The following is a 19,801-nucleotide window of genomic DNA, read 5'->3' as shown; positions in this document are numbered from 1 at the left end:
AGCGAAAGGGAAGCGTTAGTACTCGTCCATTGCCATGAGGAAGTAGACGTTTCGGTTCATGGAAGGCAGGGGCCTTTTGAAGTCCACAACAAGACACTCGAAAGGTCGAGTAGCCTTTACAATGTGGGCCTGGGGGGGTGGAGGAAGAAGCAGGGTTTACACTCCGCACAGACCCAACATGCCTTGGTCATGTCCCTGATGTCCCTGATGCTGTAAGACAGATTTCGGGATTTAACAAAATGGTACAACCAGGTGACGCCTGGATGGCAGAGGGACTCATGCAATGCCTGCAGCCTGTTGTCAAGCATAGACACGCGAGTGCGAGAGAGGGCATATGGGGAGTCATTAAACTTCCTGGGATGGTACTGGATGTCTCCAGTGCAGGATCTGGTTATTCTTGATCTTGCTCTTGTGGGTAGTGTTAAACATGAATGCCACGGCCCACTGGTCCATGAGGAGGGTGAATCTCCTGCCGGCGGAATGCCCTAGCTCGGAGCCATGGTCCTGGAGAAGAAAGCGACAGGGCGCTCCTCTTGGTTGAGGGTAGCGGCGAGGGCTACCTTGGAAGCATCGCTCTCCACCTGGAAGGGGGAGTCCTCATCCACAGCCTGCATCGTGGCATCCGCGATGTCTTGTCTGATGCAGGTGAAGGCTGCCTGCGCCTCAGGTGGGAGGGGAAAAGTTGTGGTTTGGGCCAGTGGGCGGACCTTGTCCAAGAAGCGAGGAACCCACTGCGAGTAATAAGAGAACAGGCCCAGGCACCTGCAGAGGGCCTTTAGCGTGGGGGGAAGGGGTAATTCCATTAATGGGCGCATCCTTTCCGGATTTGGGCCGACGACTCCAGGGGTTACAATGTACCCGAGGATGGCGAGGCGGATGATGCTGAACACCCACTTCTCCTTGTTGAGTGAAGTTCAGCTCCCCAGCCGTCTGGAGGAATTTTTCCAGGTTAGCATCGTGATCCTGCTGGTCATGGCCGCAGATAGTGAAGTTATCCAGATATGGGAACGTCGCCTTCAGCTTGTGCCGGACTACCATGTGATCCATCTCCTGCTGGAAGACGGAGACCCCGTTTGTGACCCCAAAAGGAACCCGGCGGAACTGGTACAGGCGCCCGTCCGCCTCAAAGGTGGTGTACGGCTTGTGTTTCGGGTGGATAAGTATTTAGTGATACACCAACTTCAGGTCAATCGTGGAGAAAACCCGGTAGCGGGCTATCTCATTGACCATGTCGGCGATCCTCGGCAGGGGGTAGGCATCCAGCTGGGTGTACCGATTAATGGTCTGGCTGTAATCCACGACCATCCTCAACTTACTTCCCCCTTTGACCACCAGGACTTGGGCTCTCCAAGGGCTGTTATTGGGCTCTATAACGCCTTCTGCCAGGAGTCGACATACCTCCGCCTTGATGAAGTCCCTGTCTGCAGCGCAATAGCGCCTACTTCTGGCGATCAGCTTGCAACCTAGCGCAAGATGTGGAAAAAGCACCGGTGGGGTGATGCGCAGTGTGGAGAGGCCACAGGTTGGCTGGGGCTGGTAGGTTGGCGTGATGTGCAATATGAGTGGAAGTTGGGCTCCCCCGAAGGCAAGGGTGACCCTCTGCAGGTGGCACTGGAAATCCAGGCCCAGGAGGAGTGCTGCGTAGAGTTTGGGCATGACCAGGAACCTGAATCCTGTGTAAGTCTCTCCTCCCATCATTATATCGACCAAGCAGTGCCCGAGGCTACCAACAGTCTTAACCTTGGTGGCGAAGGTGATCGAGCAGGTGGTGGGGTGGACCTTTAACATTAGGGAGTGTGCCACGTTCGGGTGAATGAAGCTCTCGGTGCTGCCGCTGTCCAACAGGCACTTTGTTACCTGCCCGTTGACTCGCACATCCATCATCGAGCACCCGAGATCATGGGGAATGTCCCTGATCAATGTGGTGGCGGCCAGGACCATCTCAGAGCCAGAGTTGTCACTATCCGGAGTGATGGGGAGTGTCAATAGGGTGGCCTGGTCATTGCCCGTGTTGACCACGTTGATATCGGTCGTGAGGTGCAGCATGTGGTAGCCGATGGCCTCTGGAGTCGTGGGGAGCATTGGTAGGGCAGCCTGGTCATCGCCCGTGTTGGCCACATTGTTCTCAACATCATCAGGGGCCCTCCGTGTCGGGCACTGCCTGGCCCAAGCTGGCGACGGCACGTGGGAAGCGCTGCGTTTCTGGCTTCTTTCCCCAGCCGTGTCCGTTGCGCTGGGGGAACTGACGTCATCACGACCGGTTGTAGTTCTCAGTGAGCGGTGCCAGCGAGGGCGGGGGCTGGTGCAGATGCTCGTGGCACACGCTGTGACAGTCACTGGCGGGGCTGGATGTTGTGCGGTTGAAGTCGGGGAAGGGGGAGGTCGTCGCGGGGACACTGGTGCCACCTGGCACACGCATATTGGGGGGGCGGGAGGTGTGGAGGTCATAGAGGACCGCTGAGCTGCCGGCACGTTTAGAGAGGCACACTTTTGCAAAGTGGCCTTTCTTGCCGCATTGGGATCAATACTGGTTCCTAGTTTTGGAGTGATCGTCGATCTGACCCACACCAGGACCCACAGTACTTACAGGGGCGCTGGGCTCCTGCCGCAGTGATGTTCTCCTCTCCAGCTCGGCCTGAGGCTGCAGCTGCATTGTGAGAGGGCTATGAGGGAGCCTGGGGGAACCTGGAATTGAAGGCTTCGACGTGCAAGGCTGCTGCTTCCAGGGTTTGGACCACTTCCACATCCTGGTTAGGACATAGATGTTGTCTTCCAGTAGCTTATGCCAGATGGCCCACAAGCATAGCCCTTGGACGAAGATGTTCTGGATCAGCCTCTCGACCTCCTCTACACCTACCCCAGTTCAGCCAGACATGGTCAGGCCAACTCTCGCAAGTGTCCCAGGTAAGACTCAGCCGTCTCACCGGGTTGCTGGGCTTGGGTGTTAAGAAGATACCTTGCACAGACCACATTCATGGGAGGCTTGTACAAGTTCTTGAGAGTGTCCATTGCGCTCTTGTACGTGGAGCAGCCTTTGGTTACCTGGAGGGCGCGGGGACCCAGCTTTGACTGGAGTAGGACCAACCTCTTCCAATTGGAGTCAAGGATGTTGCCCTCGTGTGCCTTGATGATTGCCTTAACCACGTGCTTTCTGATCTCGAAGCGTGTCTGGGCTTCCAGGTGGCGTGGGTTGACTTCAAGGCTCTCTGCTCAGAGGAGTTTTTCCATGGCAGCCATGGAAAAATTTTGTGGATTAAATTGTGGTGCGCTGTTAGCCGGAAACAGACACACACAAGGTAAAGACTGTACAACAGGCTTTAATCCACAAAGACTTCCACAGAGCCAGGCTGGCTGTGGCTGCAGCAACTCTGAGTGAGGCCTCAGGAGGCCTGCATAGGCTTATATCCCGGAGGGTGATTGACAGCCGGCCAGATGTTGTCCTGTCCCCTTACACTCCTGCAGATACAGAGGTAATCCCCTGCAATAGGCCGGTGGTATACAACCACACCCTGTAGCTGATCTTCTGCTGCCTGGCTTCTGCTTCTCCTTCGTCGCCACCTTGTCCGCCGATGCCACCGTGGCAGAGAACTCCATGCCCGTTTCTGTCATGTGGTGCCCACACACGCCGCCCACAGCTCCACTCAATGCAAGATGAATGGACAAAATGGCCAATGCCAGGGGAACGCAGAGCGGGGCGACGATAGGAGAAGACAAAGATGATCATTTTGCCCATTCATCCTACATTGAGCCAAGGTGCCGTAGCAGCCAAATGCGATTCTGGCCTGGAGTGGCCCTCAAGTGATCCCTAGCAGCGCAGCACAGCACCCCTGGAATGGAGATTCGTTATTGGGCTAGGGACTCGGATATTGGGCGGGTAAGGACAATAGCGTCCTGGTTATGGGCCATTCCCTAGATCCACCTATGGAGGGGAGACTGCGTTTTTGGAAGAAGGCAGATATTTCAGGAGATCTGGATTGGAAAACCTCATCTTGGTAGCAGATATAACAGAGGCAGAGTAATTGAGAGAAAGGAATAAAATCCTTGCAGGGGACGGTGTGTGAAGAGTTGTCGTTGAGACAGTTGGTTTAATTGTTTCTTGCACACCCATTTATCCAATCTAACAAGGGGTTAGGACGAGGGAACTCATGGAAGTAAATTCTTGGCATGCAGGCAAGTTTGCTCAGCACACTGAACTTTATTTGATGGCTCCTGGGTCAGTAGACTAGAAATGATTACAGATAGGAGATTTAGATGGTAAGATCCCATGTGACCTATTTTGTAGTTGGAGTGCATCTGTCCAATCTGTCCAGGCAGCCCAGGAGCTCTTGCAGCCTCTGCATCCCTCCATTTCACAGAGTCCGATCGATCTTATGGCTTATCAGCTTTCAAGCAGGGAAATCAGCCGTCTGTAAAGGTGGAGGATCTTCACCCTTATGCCTAAAGGCCTCCTACCTCTCTGCGCTGTGGCCAGCTCCAAGGCACCAATTCCAACCCTTCTTGGGGAAGGATAATGGGTGGACCGCTGCACTGCGCCACCTGACCTGAACATACAGCCACTGTTGCGGCTGGTTAGGGACAGGTTGATGACGCCGTCAGCCTGTGATCCATCTTCCCGCTCACCCCTCTCCCTCCATGACCCCCTCAAGGCAGGGGCGGTGGGCGGGGGTCATCGGGGCAGCGGGGCCATCGGGGACAGACAGCGTAGGCTGTGACAGCCTCACCGGGCCGCTTCAGCCTTCAGGGCCGCTCTCTGCGGCTCAAAACGCGGTAGAGCAATTCTTTGCTACCCATAATCCCCCACATAGGTGGAACCACTCAGTGTTTCCCACAACAGTTCCAGATGCGTGGGGGATTATGGGCATGGAAGATGGTCATTGCTATGTTGCGTATTTATGACAGGTGGCGCTGCGGTACCAGTCGCCGCACCTCCATCGGATCCGGAGGCGGCTACGAGGCGCCTCTGGATAAGAATGGGACACTGGAGCAGCCTTTTAGCGCTGCTGTCTGAAATGGAAATTTTAAGTTTTCGATCCGCTCTCGTAAACCAGTCTCCAGGCGGAGGCCTGACTTGAAATGGCCTTTAGACAACTCAACAGACCAGACCTATCGGTGCGCCTCTGAGATGAAATGCTCTATCACCTGGCACCTGAGAAACATTCTGTCAACAACAACTGGGGTAAATGGACTGTCTGGGCCAGTATTTAGATCAGCTTAAAGCCAGAGTGTGCAATGTGAAGTGGGCAACAGCTGTCAGACCCTTGTACCTCCCATTGGTTCATTCCTCCAATATCACAAAAGGTTTATCCACACAATTGCAAGTCCCCCTTTTTTTTGCTTGAGGATTAATGTAAATATTTAGAGGTAAAACACACAATTCTGTTGACACCAGTGATTAAGTGAAAAAATGCACAAAAGCTGGAGAAACTCAGTGGGTCAAAGAGTGCCTTTATATAGCAAAGGTGAAGATACATCACCAACGTTTCAGGGTTGAGCCCTTCATCAAGGTATAGGGGAACATGAGAGATGTCCAAACAAAAGGGGGAAGTGGGGGGTGAGGGTGGGAGATGATAGGTGGGGGTGGGGGAACACAACAAGAGGAGGGAGTCTAGGCTAAGTGGAGAGAGAAAGGAAGTAGGAACTGGAATAACTAGTTAAAGTGGGGGAGAGGGGGGAAAAAGCAAGCTGATTAGTAGAATGGAGTGAACTCAATGTTCATGTCCTGGGGTTGAAGAGTGCCCAGACGAAAAATGAGGTGTTGTTCCTTTGCAGGTGGTCAGGGTGGGGTCGTGTGAAAGGTCATGGACAGACAGGTGAGCTTGAGAGTGTGACTCAGAATTGAAATGGTTGTCTACGGGGAGGTCGCTTTTGTTGCGGACGGAGAGGAGGTGCTGGGTGAAGTGATCTCCTAATCTGCGACCGGTCTCTCTGATGTAGAGAAGGCCACAGAGGGTGCGTTGGATACAGTAATGAGTTCTTTGGAGGTACAGGTGAAATGTTGCTTCACCTGAAAGGTCTGTTTGGGACCTTGGACAGTGGTGAGAGAGGAGATGTGGGTGCAGGTATTACACCTTCTATGACCACAGTGGAAGGTGCCGGCAGGGAAATGGGTGGGGAGGGAAGAGTGTTCAAGGGAGTCATGGAGGGAGCGGTCCCTACGGAAGGCTAAGAGTGTTCAGTTCTAGTCACTTCATTATAGGAAGGATGTGGAAGCAGAGGAAATTTACCAGGATGTTGCCTGGATTGGAAAATATGTCATGAGGTAAGGTTAACAGAGCTGGGACTTTTTTCTTTGGAGCGAAGGGGGATTAGAGGTGACTTCATAGAGGTCGACAAGATTCTGAGGCATAGATAAGGTAGTCTTTTTCCCAGGGTAGGAGTAGCAAACACTGGAGGACATCTGTACAAAGTAATGGGAGGAAAGTTTAGGGGAGACATCTATATTGCAGAGGATCGGGGCTGACATGTGACAGCGGTGCCCATTACCTGGTCAGAAGAAATCTACCATCCAAGGTTTGTCTCCACCCCACCCATCAGAGCACACCTGATCATTGGTTTCTTTCAAAAGACCAGAAGAATCTTTATGTTCCTGGTAGATTGAAAGGAAAGTTTAAAAGATTGAAGGAGCCATGCTTTTCAAGGGAAATTGGAAATTTGTTTCGGAAAAAGTGCAATGTCTACAGTAAATATAGATGGTGTGGAGAAAATGAGGTGAGGAATATAAAGAATGCAAAAAGGGTCTGAGGAAAGAAATTAGAAAAGCTAAAAAAAAATATGAATTTGCTTTGGCAAATAAGGTGAAAGTAAATCCAAAGGGTTTCTACAGCTCTATTAACAGGGATAAAATTAGTCCCTTAGAGAATCAGTGGTCAGCTGTGTGTGGAACCAAAAGACATGGGGGAGATTTTGAACAATTTCTTTTCTTCAATATTTACTGTTGAATTGTGTAAGGTAAGGGGAAACAAGTGGGGAAGTTATGGAAACTGATGACTGACGAGGAGGAAGTTCTAGAGCTTTTAAGAAATATAAAGATGTATAAATCTCTGGGTCCTGACAGCATATTTCCCTAGGACTTTGAGGGAAGTCAGTGTAGAAATAGCAGGGGCACTGACAGAAATATTTAAAATGTCATTAGTGACAGGGATGGTGTTGGAGGATTGGCAGATTGCGCAGATTTTTCCATTGTATAAAAAGGGTTCAAGGAGTAAGCCGAGCAACTACCGACCTGTAAGTTTGATGCCAGTGGTGGGCAAACTAAGGAAAATGTTCTTAGAGATGGTATAATTATCTGGATAGACATGGTATGATAAGAAACAATCAACATGGATTTGTGCGTGGAAGGTCATGTTTGACAAATCTTATTGAATTTTTTGAAGAGGTCACCAGGAAAATTGACCATGGTAGGGCGGTGGATGTTGTCTTTGCTCTTCAGTAAGGCCTTTGACAAGATCTCACATTGAAGGATAGTTAGGAAAGTTCAATTGTTAGGTGTGAATATGGAAGTGGTAAAATGGATTCCACAGTGGTTGGATGGAAGATGCTAGTGAGTGGTGGTGGATAACTGTTGGTCGGGTTGGAGGCTGGTGGCTGGTGACTAGTGGTGTGCCTCAAGGATCTGTACTGGGTCCACTGTTGATTGTAATATACATTAATGATCTAGATGATGGTGTGGCAAATTGGATTAGTAAGTACGCAGATGATATGTGGTGTTGTGGATAGTGAGGAAGGTTTTCAAAGCTTGCAGAGAGTTTTAGGCAAGTTAGATTGGGCTGAAAGTTGGCAAATGGAGTTTAATGCTGACAAGTGTGAGGTGCTACATTTTGGTAGGACTAATCAAAATAGGACATACATGGTGATTGGTAGGGTGTTAAAGAATGCAATTGAACAGAGAAATCTAGGAATAATTGTACACAGTTCCCTAAAAGTGGAATCTCAGGTGGAATTCTGGCCTTTATAAATCAGAGCATAGAGTAGAAGAGATGGGAGGCAATGTTAAAATTGTACAAGGCATTGGTGAGGCCAAATTTGGAATATTGTGTTCAGTTCTGGTCACCAAATGACAGGAAGGATGTGAACAAAATAGAGAGAAGATTGACCAGAATTATACCTGGCTTTCAGCACCTAAGTTATAGAGAAAGGTTAAACAAGTTAGGTCTTTATTCCTTGGAATGTAGAAGGCTGAGGGGGGAATTTGATAAAGTAGATGTGGATAGACTTTTTCCATTGAGGATAGGGGAGATTCAAACAATAGGACATGAGCTGAGAGTTAGGGGGCAAACATTTAGATGCAACACTCTTTACTCAAAGGGTGGTGTCTGTGTGGAACGAGCTTCCTGTGGAAGTAGTAGAGACAGGTATAATATTATATGGTTATATGAGAGGCAGATCATTGACCTTACATTGGGCTTTGCTGAACTATGGGGAGTCAAAATCAGAGTTCAGTGTAACACGACATGAGAAGTTAGTGACAGGACCATGGACACACATGCAGAATGAACGGTGATGTATGTAATGTACCTCACTACATGCTAATCAGCATTCGCAATTGTATCCTCCATCTTCCTCCACCAGGGTCCCGACAATCTCCTCACCTCCTTTGATATGGGAGGACCCTCAATATCGCAAACAATGAGGAGAAATTTGATAAAAGTATATTAAGTTATGAGGCGTACAGAGAGACTAAATACAAGCAGATTTTTTCCACTGAAGTTAGGTAAGATAAATTTTAAAAAGTTAAAGTTCAGATTTATTGTCAGAGTTCACACATGACATCACATATGACCTGAGATTCTTTCCCTGTGGGTGAGACAGAATTAAAACTAATTAGTAGTGTAAAAAAACTTTACTCATTGTACACATTCAAACAAGAGAAGAAATGTAAACTGTGAATACAGAGAGGAAAATATCAATGAAGTGTCTTTAAATAAGTTTCTGATTGAGTTTGTTGTTAACGGTGGAAGGGCAGTAACTGTTCCTGAACCTGATGGTGTGAGTCTTGTGGCATCTATATCTCTTGCAGCAGCAAGAACAGAGTGTGTGCTGGGTGGTGTAGATCTTTGATGACTGTTACTGCTCTCCGACAGTAATGCTCCCTGTAGATGTTCTCGATAGAGAGGAAGGTTTTGTTTTGTCCTGGGCTGTGTCCATTGCCTTTTGCAGGGCTTTATGCTCAGGGGTATTGGTGTCCCCATACCAGACCGTGATGCAGCCAGTCAGCACACTTTCTGCCACACATTTGTAAAACTTCGCCATGGTTTCTTGTGTCATACCAAACCTCCGCAAACTCCTGAGGAAGTAGCGCGCTGACGTGATTTCTTCACAATGCCATTGGTGTGTTTGGTCCGGGAAGTTACTCTGAGATAGTAACGCCAAAGAACTAAAATTTGCTCATTCTCTCCATCTCTGATCGCCCAATGATCACCGGATCGTACCTCTTTGGTTTTCCCTTCCTGAACTCTACAAACAACTTCTTGGTTTTGGTGACATTGAGTGCAAGGGTGGTGCACCATTCAGCCAAATTTTCAATTTTCCTCCTGTAAGCTGACTCATCACCCCTATTTATACAACCCACTACCGTGGTATCATCAGTAAATTTGTGGATGGTGTTATTGTACCGAGCCACACAGTCGTAGGTGTAAAGTGAGTAGAGCAGGGGGCTAAGAACACAGCTCTGTGGTGCTCTGCTACTGATGGAAATTGTGGAGGAGATGTTCTTACTTACCACTCCTCACTGATTGTGGTCTGGAGGTGAGAAAATCCAGGATCCAATTACACTGAGGGGTGTTGATTCCTTGGTCTTGAAGTTTGCTGATCAATTTTGAGGGGAAAATAAAAACTTGAGGACATGGGTTAAGGGTGAAAGGGAAAAAGTTTAAAGGGAATATTAATGGCGACTTCATCACACAGAGTGTGGAGGGAGTGTGGAACGAGCTGCCAGCTGAATTGGTTAAATGCAGGTTTAATTTTGACATTCAAGAAAAATTTGGACAGGTACATGGATATGGGAGAAAAATAGTTTGGGACAGGCTAGAAGGACCGAGGGGCCTGTTTCTGTGCTTCCATGGTTCTATTATTTACATATTTTGTTCTCACCCCTTCTCCCATTTCAAGGAAGAACAGAACTTCCCTTTCACCCCACCCACCCCCTCCCCCACAGCTTCCATAATTTATAGCACTGACTCTAATGCCACAGGGAGAGACCCCTTTACCTGCTTACCCTCTCATCCTTCTGAGCAGACCGTCCCTTCCACGGCTCCCTCAAGGAATCAGTGAGTGAGTGAAGGAACCATGAATGAAAGAGAGTTTACTGTCACATCCAGAATTGTCACAGTTTCCCAACTACATAAAAGAAACTAACACAAATTATGTAAAATTAAGATGTCAAAAAGATTTTTAAAAAGATAATAAATATAAAAGGAAGAGAAAAGAAATAAGAAATATTCACAATTGTTTGGCTAATAGTGTTGTCAGTCATTCGGTTAGATCTTATCGCTGTATTCTGGTTCAAATGATTCAAGGAGGTTCAAGAGCCTAATATTTATTAAAGGAAACCGTTGTTGAACAGAAATATGCTGAAATTCACACTTGTGTATCTTCTTGAATGCAGCAGTGAGAGAAAATTAATGACCAGCAAGGGTATTTTAAAATGTTAGCTGCCTTTTACAACAGCACTTCACATGGATATCTTCAATGGACAGGAGGTTGACACCTGTGATGGATTTGTCTGTGTCTGCCACAGGTACAACACCTGCACTTTTATCTCTTCATTTCCTACCGACTGGTGAATTGGCAAATCAGTATCCTGATTCGAATGCTTGTAATGTGGTCTTCTCCATACTGGAGAAACCTGATAGAACCACTGTTAATGCTATCTGTATGTGTATGGCTGGCCCGCCCCTTGTTGATTGTACCTGTGGCTCCTGCCCCTTGATTCCCCTAATAAAGGCGGCAACGCCATAACCCGTCCCCCAGAACAAGCTCGGGTCTCGGGTCAGAAACGTGAGACGTGCCTTCTATTTAAGTTGATCAGTCAGGGAACTTCTAGTCTTTGGAGTTACTGATAGTGCATCAGCGAGGTTCCTTTTGTCTGTCACACCCATTCTTCCCTCCCCGCCTTTGTCCTCCAACAATGACACTGAACCTAAGCTCAAAGACAAGGTCGATGACAGTTTTGAGGACCTGAACATTGAGCACAGCCATTCCAGCCCTCCCAAAACTCTGGTTCACCTGTGCATCAGTCAGATTCTTGTAGTCTCGATCCATTGCAGGCCTTCCTTTTTATTCTTAATTCCCTCCACACTTTTCTCTACAACCTAAACATGTTTTATACCTTAGTGTTCCCAGTTCTGATGGAAGGTCAATGACCTCAATGTTTGAGATTCTTTTCATTGTCACATAACAATATTCATGATGTACTTTTTGTCCTGAAGGCAAAGAGTCACCATGAGCTTGGCACAACAAGAGAAAGAGAAGCAAAAGAGTGTTCCTTCAGAATCTCGGAGTGTCTGTGGATTCACTTAAAGCCCTCCCGCAGCCTCTCCAGCCACACAGCTCCTGTTCAGTCCATTACACCCTCAGCTCCAGATCTAAACCTCCAATGCGATCAGGAAACCTTTGAGAGGCCTTCTTGCTCTCAGCACCATCTTGAATTCCTAGTTCTCGTGACCCATTCTCCAGTTGCCTGCAGCCTGTGTGGGTCCATCAGCCCCTTGCTGGTCCTCTGCCGTGGTCACCATCCCGAGGGTCATCTCCTCTGCCTCTTCTTCTCATGGGGGGGGTGGGATGTTTCTGGTGCCCTGTGCCAGTCCGCTACTCCCCCAGAGTCTATAACCCCTCATGGCTGCTGCCCAGCCTTTTTAGATAGAGACCCCGTGGTTGCAATTTCTTTAAAAAAAAAATCAATTGGCTAATTATAACTCTGTTGCTCCCTCAGGTCTGATCTATTGAGTATTTCCTGCATTTCATATTTACCTTATTCCCTTAACCCTAAACTTGATGACCTAGACCTTTTTCCTAATGGCAGCACTGAGAACAGAGCAACAGTGCTGGGTGGTGTGGATCCTTGATGATCCTTCATTATCTCTGAAGGCAGCATTCCCTGTAGATGTTCTCAATATTAGGGAGGGTTTATCCTGTGATGTCCTGGGCCATGTAAACTACCTTTTGGAAGGCTTTACACTCAGGGGTATTGGTGGCCCCATACCAGAATGTGATGCAGCCGGTCAGCACTCTTTCCACCACACCTCTGTAGATATTTGCTAGGGTTTCTGATGTCATACCAAACCTCTGCAAAGTTGAGGCACTGACGTGTTTTCTTCCGGACCACCTGGATGAAACTGACACAGAGATGGAGAGCACATATAATCTCCTTACAGACAGCACCAAATTTGAACGTGGGTCGCTGGCACTGTAATCGCATTGCGCTAACCTTGCCATGAAGATTGTAAAGGCAATGCCATTCATTTCTTTGTCTCCCCCCCTTTCCTTATCTTTGCTGCATGCTCTCTCCAGATCGCCCAATAAATTCTCCATGTAATGGCCTCTTCTTGGTATTCAGTTCACCACTGTGATGTGAGTGAGGAGGGAACAGCTGGCTCTCAACCTTGCCCCATCTGTAGTTGGCCAATGTAGAAACCTGCTGCATATGCCCCAGCTTCTGGCCCTGGCTCTCCTGGCCCACCCCACCAAAATACACCCAATTCGGTGTGTTTCTCCTACACCCAATTCACCGATTAACTCCCTACATTTTTGGAACATGGGTGGGGGGGGTGGGAAACCAGAGCACCTGGAGGAAACCCAGGCAGACACAAGGAAAACGTACCAACTCGTTTCAGACAGCTCCAGATTCGAACCTCAGTCGCTGGCACCCTAACCGTTAAGCCAACTGTACCGCCACAATGAGGTGTCAAGATGGTGAGGGACTGATAATTTTGTGGGTTTACTCTGTCAAGGTCTCCTGACCATGTTGGAGGTTCGGATCTGGAGCTTGGGTTGCCCATGGCTTGGAATGGACTCTGTGTGGCTGCGGGGGCTACTGGAGGCGAAACTACGGACATGCGATGAATCTGGAGGGGACTCTGTTTTACTTCTCTCTCTCTCTCTGACTGACTGTAAGTCTATCTGTAAGAGACGCTTTTGCAATTCCTGCCAATGGCAAATCTGCCTGCCTTGAAGTAGGCAAAAAAAGAATTTCATGTAATATGACAGTTTTATTACTATGACAATAAATTGAATTTTTATCTTGAACTTGATCTTGACTCTTGATCACAGTGTGGTGCTATTGCTATAGAGCATTGGATTGGAGATTAATCCCTGGGACCATAAGAGCGGCAGAGAGGATCGCTGGAGTCTCCCTCCCCTCCATCAATATGATCTACTGGAATACTTGTCTGAAAGGGGCTCGCAAAATCACTGAGGACACCTTCCACCCTGCACGCAACATCTTTCAGCTGCTCCCATCAGGAAAGAGATACTAGAGTATGAGAGCCAGAACCAACAGGCTGAGGAACAGCCTCTTCCCACAGGCAGTGAAACTGCTAAACAACTGATGAACTGCTCACACTAACCCTCTGAGACTCTACTATTAATTTAATTTTATATATGTATTTTATTTATATATGACCACCGCCAGTGGGCTAATATCGCCTCCAACCGTGCATCTTGGCACCTCACAGTTCGGCGGGCAGCAACCTCCTTTGAAGAAGACCGCAGAGCCCACCTCACTGACAAAAGACAAAGGAGGAAAAACCCAACACCCAACCCCAACCAACTAATTTTCCCTTGCAACCGCTGCAACCGTGCCTGCCTTTCCCGCATCAGACTTGTCAGTCACCAACGAGCCTGCAGCAGACGTAGACATACCCCTCCATAAATCTTCATCCGCGAAGCCAAGCCAAAGAAAAGAATTACAATTATTCTCTCATATTTCATATTTAAAAGTGGACAGAGTATTAGCTCAATATATTCATCTCAATGTAGGATGCACCTTACTGGTCGTGACTCTAAATATCATGACTGGCCCAAGCCCATGACTCATCTCTGCTCTCCTGGCAGTGTGAATCAGAAACATTCTACAGCACCCCTTTAACATTACCAAGAGAGGCAGAGGTTGGCTATTCACAGCTCGCACTGCTGTATTTGGCTGGCCTTTCACCTCAGCGTCACTTTCCTGTCTTGATTCCTTAAAATTCAAAAATCTATTGACCTCTGTCCTGAATATCGTCAGTGGCCTGAGCTTATTCAGCTTGCTCTGGTGAAGAAATGAAATGGTCCATCACTCTCCAGGTGATGCTTACCGTTCTCAATGTCCGATCCCTTTCTAAATACCCTGGATCCACTCTGTAAAGCTCATATCTTAAATGAGATCAACACTTTTCCAAAATTATCTCAATAAACTCTGGAGAAGATAGTTCCAATCTTTTTAATCTCTCCCCGTCCATCCCGAGAACCAATCAGGTGTTTACAAGAAAATCTATAGACGTTGGGGCAATGTGCAAATGTGCTGGAGAAACTCACCCTTTATCTGATTGGGCCAGTTCTCTCAGCATCCATAGGAAGTAAAGGGTAACCAATGTTTCGGGTTTGAGCCCCTCGTCAGGAATCAGGAAAACAGGCAGATAGGTGGGGAGAGGAGGAGGCGGGAGAGGAAGGTCAAAGGGAGGAACAGGAAGGCAAGTTGGTGGGGAACTGGAGCAAAGAATGGCAGGGAAAGAGAGAGACTGAGGGAGGGGGTTAACAGTAATTGGAGAAGTCGATATTGATGCTGTCTGGTTGGAAAGGGCTAAGGTGGAATATAAGGAGTTGTTCCTCCAATTTTCGGGTAGTTTCGGTTTGGCAGTGGATGTTGTGGGAATGGGGTGTGGAATTAAAGGGCTTGGTCACTGAGAGGTCCTTGCTGTGGCAGCAAGCCGAGTGAAGGTGCTCCACAATGTGATCTCCCAGGTTGTATCCAGTCACACCAATGTAGAGGAGAAGACAACAGGAGCTGTAAATGACCACCGCAGATTCACAAGTGAAATGTTGCTTCACTTGGAAGGATTGTTTGGGGCATCGAATGGTAGCGTGGGAGGAGGTGTGGGTGCAGGTGTAGCACTCCTTATGGTCAGGGGAGGTTATGTGGGAAGGGATGAGTGGTCCCTACAGAAAGCAGAGAGGGGAGCAGAGGAGAAGATGTGCCTGGTGGTGTAATCGGTGTTGTAGTTGGAGGAGGATGTGTTGGATGTGGAGGATGGTGCGGTGGTAGGTGAGGACAAGGGGAACCCTGTCCTTATTGTGTCCCGTGATGGAGGAGCCATGGCAGATGTACAGGAAATAGAAGAGATGCAGGAGCGGGCTGAGTTAGTGGCTGTAGAGGGGAAGCCACGTGTTCTGAAGCGGAAGGATATCTCTAATATGGTGGAATGGAAGATCTTATCCTGGGAGCAGATGCAGAGAGAAGAGACAAGGGAATTGAGAGAAAGGAATAGAATCCTTACAGGAGAGAATGTGTGAAGGTAACTTTGGGAGTTGGAGGGTTTGCAGAGAATATCCACAGAGTGCTGCCAGAGATTAACCAGAGTGGAAGTTGGCAACGAAGCCTTGCCTGTGTAGGCTTGTAGCATGAATTGCTCCACATAGCCAACAAAAAGGCAGGCATAGCTGGGACTCATGTGGGTACCCATGGCTATCTCTTCGACGGAGAAAGTGGGATGAGCCAAAGGAAAAATGTTTGAGGATGAGAACAGTTTCTGCCAGCCAGATGAGGGTAGTAGTGGAAAAGGGGCTGGTTAGGTCTGTTATTGAGGAAGAGCGCATTCAGACCTTCAGTATTGGGGATAGTGTAGAGGGAGTGTTATAGAAATTCACCAAGACAATGGTATCTTCAAGACAATCATTTTATTAATATCTATTAATAATATAAAATCTTATTTAACTATATTTAACTCCACTACACCAACATGTGTTTGTGTGTGTGTGTGTGTGTGTGTGTGTCTGTGTGTGTGTGTGTGTGTGTGTGTGGGGGGATGGGGTGGGGGGTGGGGGGGGGGAACAAACCCAAATCATTATAGTTCAGGCATAATTCTGAAGAGATCATTTTAAAGTTCAATGTCAGAAATCTTTTGTGTTGAAACTAGAGTCTTAAAAACTGGCGTTCAGAAGTTCTCAAACTCACAAATTCTTTGTAGATTGGTTTTCAGAGAAATGTTTCTTCATACAAATGATTTTCCACAAATCCCCCTCTCTGGCATGGAGGTTTCGGAATCAGTGCTTCACACAATGATTTCACAATCTCAGACAATGGTTCAATCTAGAATCAAGGATGATCTTGCTTTCTTTTACCCAGAATTGGGTCACTCACAAGTGGCTATTACAATCATTGCTTTCCCTGGACAAGGAGAAACAACAAGTGCCCATCTCACAGAATGTCACTGCAATTTCCGACTTCAGATGAAGCTGGTACAATATTAAAGATGTTTCCTTGAAGTGTCTTTAATCACATGACATGACATGACATCACTGTGATTTTGTTTGAAGTTCCTCTCCTGGACACACACAATTTCTGTGTGTGTGTGTGTGTGTGTGTGTGTGTGTGTGTGTGTGTGTGTGTGTGTGTGTGTGTGTGTGTGTGTGTGTGTGTGTGTGTGTGTGTGTGTGTGTGTGTGTGTGTGTGTGTGTCCAACCCACAAAATAACGTAACTTAAAATTATATATTTTAGAACTAAAGATTAATAATACCACAATTCCATCACAGGTGAGATTGGACATTCATGGTGAAAATTCATGGTCTCGCCCGACACCTGAGGAATCCCAGAAGTAGGTGGGAAGGGACTGGACCAAGGAGAGGAAGTTAACCTCCCAGTGGCAAACTATTTTAATTCCACGCCCTTATGCTAAATCAGCATGTCTGTCCAGGCCTCGTGTACTGCCAAATTGAGCCACCCAGAGATCGGAGGAGCAACACCCTATATTCAGTCTTGGTCGTCTCCAACCAGATGGCATTAATATTGACCTCCAATTTTCATCACCCCTCCACCACACAGGCTCCCCCTTTCCCTCTCCTTCTCTGTCTTCTCCTTCATCGCTTCGCATCTTCTTTCTCTTCTACCCTCCCACCTGTTACTTGCTAGTCTGTTCTCTTCCCTCTTCCCTTTTCTCTCTCCTCGCCTCCCCCCACTTTTATTCAGGCACCTGCCTGTTTCTGCTTGTACCTTGATGAAACATTGATTACCCTTTACTTCCTGTGACCTGCTGAGTTACTTCAGCATGTTTGTGTACAGCACAGCAGGAGACTAGCAAGGAGCTCTGTGGCTGAAGGATGCACGACCTCTGCGGGCCGCTGGAGACTGGCTCATGGGATCCAGGGATCGGGACCAGTTTCTGTGAGAGACCTTATGGTGAGCTGAGCTCCTGAAGGGCCTCAGGCACTGAAAGCTTCCTAATCATTTCGGGGGTTGGAAACTTGAAGCTTGGAGTCAAGGCCGCGGAGGCTTCGGGAATGTTGGAGGCAAATTTCCAGACTGTCAGTGTCTCTGAAGGGACTCTCTTTTGCTTGCCTTTCTCTCATTGGTGGGGGTCCTGGTTCTTATGGCAGGCAAAGGTTAACACATTTTATGTATTGTACATGACAATAAAGGAACTGAATTTTCTCCTGGTTTTTCCTGTGGTGAAGATTACACCCACTTTGATTCTGGAGGACAGAAGCTGCACTGCGACTCAGGGAGAAGTTCTCCGCACACTTGCGAGGCCGGTGACATGAACATTGGCAAGGGCCTTCCCAACAGCAGTCTCCTCCATAGCTCCCAGAACAGTAACAGGCCATTTTGGCCCACACTGCCCAATTACATCCAATTAACCTTCAAGCCCCCAGTATGTTCCAAATGGTGGGAGGACACCGGAGCCCCCAGAGGAAACCAATGCAGGCAAAGGGAGAACGTACCAACTCCTCAAAGACAGTTTGGGATTTGAACCCCAGTCCTGATTACTGGCCCTGTTAACTGTGCCGCCCCGCTTGTAGAAACATAGAATACAGCACAGAAACAGGCTCTTCAGTCGACCTTGTCTGTGCTGAACAAGTCCCACTATATCCCTCCAGGCACCTCCCATGTTTTCTCTTGAATGTTAAAATTGAGCCCGCACTCACTTCTTCAGCTGGCAGCTCGTTCCACACTCCCACCACTCTCTGTGTGAAGGGCTCGTCTCCTTCCTTTAAAATGTTAATGATCACATCCACTCCAAGATCTCCGGAATCTACTCCTCTTCTATGGATTTGCCACTTCAGCATCAGTAACAAATGTTATCTGTTCCCAAGGCCCTGTTTTCTTTAGCTGGCATCTGGACCTTGATTTCTTTTTGGTCAGGAGTGGTGGCAAAGCTGCCGTCAGGCTTTAAAATGTTCTCTTCAGCAGCCTCTGATGGTCGCTCTGCCTTCGATAATTTAACTCCCATTCAGTGTGGAGCGTTGGGGCTGTAGATTTTATTACTTTGATTAGCCTCCTCTGACCTAACATCTGCTGGGCTTTCTGCCTGCAGGTGACTGTGAAGCTGTGTCTCTTCCCTTGAGTGGAGCTTCCAAACCAGGAATATTTACTTTTTACAATTTTAAATTTTAATTCAGGGATGCAGCCCGGCCAATTATACTGACGTGACTAATAACCCCATACAGGTTTGAAAAGTGGGAGGGAATCGGATCACCCAGAGGAAACCCATGCAGACACAGGGAGAATGCACAGACAGTGTTGGATGTGAATCTGGGCCACTGGCGCTGTAACAGCGCTGCGCTCACCTCCACGCTAAGCATGAATGTCCAGTGTTTGTGATCCATCTCCTGGTCTTTGTCAACAACAACGAACTCAGGCCAGCTGTCAACACTTTGTGTGAGACCTGGGGGCTAGAAGGGGCTGTCTGAGAAGAGGTGCCTTCGAGTGGTCCTTGACAGCTTCAATAACACTGCAGTGGCAGGTGATGTTGTAGGGACACGGTGATTAAATAAATACCCTGAGCTCTGCCACTGTGGAGTGGATTCTTGGCTTCTCTGGCAAGAGAAACCAGGACTGTTTTTTTTTTAATGTGAATGTACTTTCCAATAGATGCTCAGGTTCACTTTGTGTTCCAGCCCCTAGTGCAGAATTAGGAGTGCTGCAGCCTAAGTTTACTCCCAGAGCACCATTGAGTGTGCTTCACATTTCCTTGCAGAGTTGGAGGACATTCAGCCTATCAAATCTCTGCTGGCTCTCAAACCTATCTCACGAGTCTTCTTTCCTCACTTATTTCTCTTTCATGTGCCAGGAGTAAAGCATGAAAACCTGCAGTCACCATGATTAAAGTAAAAGCATCAAGTCTGAGAAACTCAGCAGGTCAAACAGTGTATTTTATGCAGCAATTATACATAACCAATGTTATGGGCTTCGGCCCTTCATCAAGGTATGAGCAAAGTATAGACAGGAACCCGAACAAAATGGTGGAGGGGGGGAGGGGGAGGGAAGGAGCACAGACTTACAGGCAGGAGGTAATAGGTGGATAAGGGAGGGCGGGCACAGCAGCAAACGGAGGGAGGGGGAAGGGGAATGACTCTGTGAATGGAGAGGGAAGGGGTGAATAACTAGAGGAAAGAAGAGAGAGGGATGGGGAAGGGGGAGAATGGGGGTGGGCTAGCAGGGACCAGAGAAGTCAATGTTAATGCCATCTGGTTGGAGAGTGCCCAGATGGATATTTAAGTGCTGCTCCTCCAGTTTACAGGTGGTCTTGGTTTGACTGTGCATGAGCCAATGCACAGACATGTCAGTGCAGGGGCACAGAATGGAAAGGCTGGCACTGATTCTCAGGTGCT

This window comes from Narcine bancroftii, chromosome 2 (genome assembly GCF_036971445.1).
Source record: "Narcine bancroftii isolate sNarBan1 chromosome 2, sNarBan1.hap1, whole genome shotgun sequence".
Taxonomy (NCBI): Eukaryota; Metazoa; Chordata; class Chondrichthyes; order Torpediniformes; family Narcinidae; genus Narcine; species Narcine bancroftii.
Note: the sequence above shows the minus strand (reverse complement) of the source record.